Raw genomic sequence first — 6,980 nt, forward strand, 5'->3', positions numbered from 1 at the left:
CAAGAGCCTAAAATGGTGTCACAAGCATTTGTTTAAGCTTATTTACAAATGAAGCCTTATTGACTAGGCAGCAATACGTTCCAGACAAACAACATAAGATAGATAACACAGAAAAGTGACAATAAAATCAACTTCAAGTACAATCATGAATATATACTTAAAACCACCTAAGTGCTGTTACTGCTGGTTTTGGTTGTTGGCAGCTATTTGTGGGTAAGCTACATAACCTTAAATACAGCACACCTCCAGTAATGGTTAATTTAAGCTGACCTTTGCCTTTAGTTAACACAGTGCAGTATTGAAAGCTTCAGTATTGTGGATGTGGTAATAATGCCTTTGATTATAGTACGTCAGATAGAAAATGGGCCTATTTGTACAATTTGTGAAAATTCAGATTGTTATTTTAAGCCACACAGAATGCCACATAAACTGTTATATAAGATTTTAGTTTCAGAATTGTTTTACTACGTGGTGACACAACATTCTGAGTTTGTTACTGCAGCTCCTCAGGGATTAATTACTGACTTTTTTCAACTTTATTATGCAGTGGCAGCAATAACTGTCTCATGTGATGTCAACTGCACTTGATTACAGAGGTTTATAAAATCTACACAATCCACATTTACGCTGCTCAGAGTAAGTACAGCCAGTTGCATCAAGTATTAAGTCAGTGAAAGTATAGACTAGCCCACTCCACTCATTTCCCAGAATTACACAGTGCCCCGATTTGCCCCGTTAGCTGATTGGGAAGATGAGCAGCTCCTCCAGACTGCTTAACCTGACTCCAAATGGTATTAAAGAGCAGGCCGGGCGCTCAGCCAGAGGGGCCAGGGCCACTCAGGCTCCACAGAAACTGTGCAATCTGCTCGACACACTGCAGAATAACGTTATTCAACCTTGACATATCATATCACCCAGACTTAGGAGCCATGTTTTTCATTAAAGGCTATGGTTCAGAGACTGCAGGTCCCAGGAGAAAGGGGCTGTCTTTGTTACGCAGTGCTGATTGTTCAGCATCCCCACACATGTACCTTCTTCATCATTTTCTTCCTCATCTCTTGTTGTGTAGTTTTCACTGTGTCTCTAGCTTGAGGCTTGTGAGCGCAGCTGGTGTTGCACTCCTGCAGTAATAGGCTAATAAGAATGTGCTTTTCTCTAACAGCAGGATACAAACACTATTTGACATGATATCTGATATAAACATTGATAAGAGAATTTTATGGATTTTTGGTTGAAATTAAATAACAGAATGGGATGCAATTTTGGGAGACGTCATTCATAAGTATAAATCTGTATCTGTTAGGAATGGAGTTGTTGGGTGTACATTTTATTTATGTCTTTTTTATACCCAACAAGGTACCAAACAGATACACAGTTCTCCACTCTGGGGACATCTGTCTGGCAGTCAGTCAGTCAGTCAGTCCACCAATTTGGTCCAGATTGAAATATCTCAACTACTGGATGGCTTTCTAAGTAATGGCGTACATTCATGGTTCCCAAAGCTTTAATCCTCATTACTTTGGTGATCCACTGATTTTACTGTTGCGTCACCATCAGGCCAAAATTGCAATTTGTCTCATACTTTAGTTTATATAAGTTACTGCAGAACTACTGACAGCTGTGCTTTGTGTTTAGTGCTAATTAGCAAGTGCTAAACAAGATTGAAACTAAGATGGTGAACATTATATCTGCTGACCATCAGCGTGTTAGCTTTGTTATTACCAGCATGTTAACATGCTGATACAGTTGATGTAGTTCAAAGCACCATTGTACATAAGTACAGCCTCACGGAGCCGAAAGCTTGGTAGACCCTCATTGTTCTTGTTCACTTTTTTTTGTATTTATTAGAGTCAATGAGCTGGATTTGTTTCCCTGCAAAAAAAAAATTATAACAAACTAATTTCAGGAGTTATCAAGTGGAGCATTTTCGTAATTATGAGGCTAGAAATAAGGCATGTTCTGTCAGCAAACATTTTTGAAATTACATCTACGTCCAAATTGAGTTTTCGCCCATTAGATTATTTTCTGACAACCTTCCATATTACATATCTGATATGATTCATCTCATTTTAATTCTAAGCAAATAACATACACCAAAGTAGAAAGGCACCAAACCCTCATATGCCCTGTTTATGACAGACTTTGTAAATTAATTGAAATCCATGAAACGTATAACAAATCAGAACAAAATACCATCTAAAATTATTAAGGGTATGTCTCAGAATTTATTATCTTACATTAGGGTAAACTGCTGCTCTGGGTGACATTATTAAGATGTCATCTCTTCCCGAGAACACTTTCTTTTCATAACACCTCTAACCCTCTAACCTCTAACATGCACTTCCTGTGCTCTTCTTCTTCTATCCCCTTACAATTCTCTACAATTGATTGCACTTTTTTGTTAACTCTTACTTTTTTCCCTAGGTATTTACTTTACATGATGATGCCATACGTGCTATTAGTTCTTACTAGTATTTATTGCGGCTCTAACTAGGATGTATTGTCAGTTGTAATTCTCGTGCTGTATTGATGCTTTGTTGATGCTTGTATGTTGTTCCTCAAATGTAAGTCACTTTGGATAAAAGCATCTGCCAAATGAGTAAACATAAATGTAATTGTTAACAATTTGTCAAATGATTTCTAAATTCACAACAGGTTGGCAATATTGTGCTAATGCATTAGTCCCTGTTTACTTAATGTTCTGTCTGGATGTACAGTAGAGGTGTTGTTTTTTAATGTATGTTGCACAGTATATGTTCTGTGTCTGCAACTCGAAACACATGTTGAGCTGTTGTTAATGACGACAGAAAATAAATTGACAGCAACAGTTGTCATTTATGTTAAAATGTCTGTTAAACCGTAACTGCTATATAACTGTGCCTGTAGCGGTTGCTACTATCAACAAAATGTTCAGCTTAAATCAGCTGCTAGAATGATTTAAAAAAGGCTTTGACGGTATGTTTACTTCTTAATAATCCTACTAATAACAAACATAAGTCACCCAGTATCACAGGATATCTTCTGCCTACACAACAACATTGCCTTGCCAAAGTTTTTCTTCAAAACCAATCACACAGTGCTAAATTTCCCCTCGGGGATCAATAAAGTATTTCTGATTTCTGATTCTGAAAATATCTTTATGAATCCAGACCAACGACTGGGCCTGGTCATACAAGGGCAAAGTAATAATTTATGTGAGCTGAACCTGAGGGGCAGGCTTAAAGGTTCTGCCAGGTCTATAAACATTTTCAACTAAAAACAGAGAAAGACGAAAGATGAAAGTTCACAGACAGCCTGAGACTTCATTAAATCCTGCTCTTCTTTTGTGAACAGTAGATCTGAATGAAACATTTGAGGCGCTCTTGTGTGGGAAAGACTTCCTTGGCCCTTATTAAGCGGCCAAGAAGATATTCAACCGTGTTCGACATGTGTGCTGAAGGTCCTTGAAGTCATGGAACCAAATGAGACTTGAATTCTATGTTATGATCCGATACCTTGAAGCTAAAGCGCGACTGTGTCAAAAAAAAAAGAGAGATAAAGGTTAAAAGAGAGCATCTCTGAAATACATCACCATAAGACAGTATGAATTCCATTATGTTAATTGTTCACACGTCTGATATTATCAAACTGTCAAAGTGCAAGATTTCATCAGTCAAGGTCAAAAAAAAATTTCACTGACATTTGCAATAGCATGGTTCCCATAACAACTGTTCTGATTTCATCATTTTCCACATGGTTCCTTCCAGAGTTCACTGATCCACCCGACTCCACCGCAGAGCATAACGAGAGCTTCATTTCAATAATCCCTCCGTGAAAAAGTTTCATTCAAAGCTAAAGTAAATCCTATGACTCACACCTGATGTTAAATGTGTGTTATTAACATTTCTTGAAGGAGAAATGGTACATGTATCATTAATAAAAGAAGCCTAGAAACTAAAAAAACAAAAACTGCACTCCAAGAAAAGAAATAGATTTGTTACTGGCTCAGCGCCCACCTTAGCTGAGCACAAACTTAACATTTGCTCTTACCCTCTTCACACTGCTCATCGCGGTGATGCATGACTGAAAACAGATTGCATCCTGGGTTACCAGCAGGAAGAGAAAAATGCAAGATGCATCAGTTGTTTCCACCCTATCTCCTCAAGGATGGCCCAGCTGTATCAGCCAGAATTACACAACAAAATCTCCAGGCCTCCTCACCCCCAACTCACCATCATCTGGCTCACTGCATACATCTTCATTAGCATGTTTCATTACTACTTTATTCTGCAGGCGTGGAAGAGGTACTCAGAACCTTTACTTAAGTAAAAGTACCAATTCAACCCTGTGAAAATACTGTTACAAGTCCTGCACTCAAAATATTAGTGAAGTAGAAGTGCAGAAGCAGGGCTGGAATGGGACAAAAAATCGGCCCTGGCATTTTTGGCTGAGCCAGCCCACCAAAATCGGTCGGACACCCCCTCACCAATACACCATCGATCCATTTAGGGGGTCAGATTAGGGGTGTGATGAAACACTGAGACGAAACATTTGCACAAGACTGGTGTCCATGACTACAAAACAAGAATATATTTTAATAGACCTACTATTTGGAAAAAAATATTTATAGATAAAATATTTGATTCGGGGGTCTGGGTGTCCTCCCCCTGAAGATTTTTAGCATTAAACACTTAATTTCCTGCATTCTGGAGATATTTCCTGCACCAATTTATGGTGGAAAAGTATTTATTTTTATAAAGGGAAGCACTATATTCAAGTGGCAGGTAACAATTCACGATATATAAATATATAACATATAATGCAGTAATCAGTAGCTTATTATTAATTTTTGCTTAAGTTACTTTTTTTTTTGCATTGCAGGTTTTATTATTGTGCAAATAAAACTTTCTCATAGCATTTTTATTTGTTAATCAACATTTCTTGGTGCTTTTTCAGAACATTTAAACAAATGCTTTCAAGTGGTGGCTACATGTCCCCAGTGTCCCCAGTGTAAATGACCCTCCCTCCCTGCTCCATCCCTACAGGTTGAGCTACTCCATGCTTTCCTCTTCACCTCCCTCAGCCCTTTCACTTTGACCCTTTGCTTCGCTAACACTATTTTGTGGCGGGGGGTGGGGGGGCAATGTCAGTATAGAAAATAACCCAACGGGCCGCTGTCCATGCTTTATGGGCCGATCGTTGGCCCGTTTTTAAAAAACAGTTATATAAATGAATAATTCACGTTACACCGGCCCTTAAGGTGCGTCGGCCCACTAGGCATTTGCCCGGTATGCCAGATTATCAGTCCAGCCCTGTGCAGCAGTAATGTCAGTTAATGTTATTTAAAATATCAGTAAATATATAAGTTAAAGCACTTAATATGCAGCAGAATTTTAATGTCATCTATTTGAGGTGGAGCTTAAAACCATTAAAATAGTTTGATGTTCATTTTGGTTTGTTTAATTTACTGTAACAATGCACTGTAGATTATAAAACCATTATAGGCGTTTTAAATTCCTAATCTGAAAGTAGAGCTGCCAAATAAATGTAGTAAAGTAAAAATTTAAGTATAAAAAAAACATTAAATTGAAATACTCAAGTACAGTTACCTCATAATTATACTTAAGAACACCATGTAAATAAATCTAGTTTGTTACTTTGTACGACTAGTATTCTGTTGGACCGTGGCAAGATTATCCTGCGAGGAGACTCTGGGGCAAAAAGGAGCTGTTTTGCCTCTCATTCTGTGTGCTTTGTGTAGTGTGTTTTTATACTGAAATATTTGGACTTCTGATCAATTGGTGGCCGATACATTATTGGTGGATAATTTAAGAAAATAAATGAAAGTTATTGTTCTGATAATGTCACCCAAAACTCCATTCTTAACCGTTTCATAGTTAGTAAACACCAGTGGTGGAAAATAACTAAGTGCAAGACCATTTCCTGCTACATGAAATTTACATTCCACTATATTTCAGGACAATAGTGTACATTTTACTGCACATTTATCAGACATGTAAAACCATATGATATGAAGAGTTAGCATTTCCACCAAAGAGGCATTTCCCATCTAAACGTCCAAGATGGTTTTATTTTAAATAAGTGTTTCAGGCCCAAAGATGTCACATAATCCAATATTTTACAATACAAGCAAGGATTAGAGAAGTCAAAAGAATGAATACCACTTTAAGCAGAACTTAAATCTCCCATTAATCATCCTGTTAATCGTCTCATGACTCCCCCAGATGTATACCTTGTAGGAAGGATTGGACTAGTAAAAGGCTAATTACACATTGACGCATCCGTAAAAAAGATAATAATGTTATATATCTCTATCAATTACAAGGGGCCATTTAGTACTTTTACTTGTTTCATTAAGTACATTTTGCTGATAATTCTTCTATACACTCTCTGGTACTAAAGAAACCAGAGATTGGCAGGACTGAAAATAAACGTACTTTTTCTGTCCTCTTCGCATTTTTACAATTGCATCGGTCACAACAATCAGATAATCTGTTATCATGATTGGCCCTAAAATTCCAGAGCGGTGCATGCTGACAAAAAAGCATTAACCTGGGAATATAACATAAGCATAAAACAGAAACCATGAACGTCATGAAATTACAATTTAATGCAGGGAACCTCTTTAAGACAAGGCCTCATTATCAGCTACTAAAGGAGGACCAACCTTAAGCCCAACACATACCAGTTCATATTGTTCTTATTGGCAGCTTCTATGCAAATTATCAATTCAATTAGGTCAAGCCTGCAGCTTTGGAGCCGCCACTTTGCCCAGTTGGTAATCTGGCCTTGTGGTGCACAGAAGGACTTCAACTAGCATTGGGGAGACTTGACTTCAAATTACTGATGTTCTTTCTATACACAGGACAAGAAATCAAAGAAACTAATAAACATGCCGTTTTAATGTCATTGTCACTTGCATCCCCACTGTGATCATGTAAACATGGCTCGCTTATTCAAGTATAATTAAATCAAGTGAG

The sequence above is a fragment of the Micropterus dolomieu genome, linkage group LG03 (genome assembly GCF_021292245.1).
Source record: "Micropterus dolomieu isolate WLL.071019.BEF.003 ecotype Adirondacks linkage group LG03, ASM2129224v1, whole genome shotgun sequence".
NCBI classification, from domain to species: Eukaryota; Metazoa; Chordata; class Actinopteri; order Centrarchiformes; family Centrarchidae; genus Micropterus; species Micropterus dolomieu.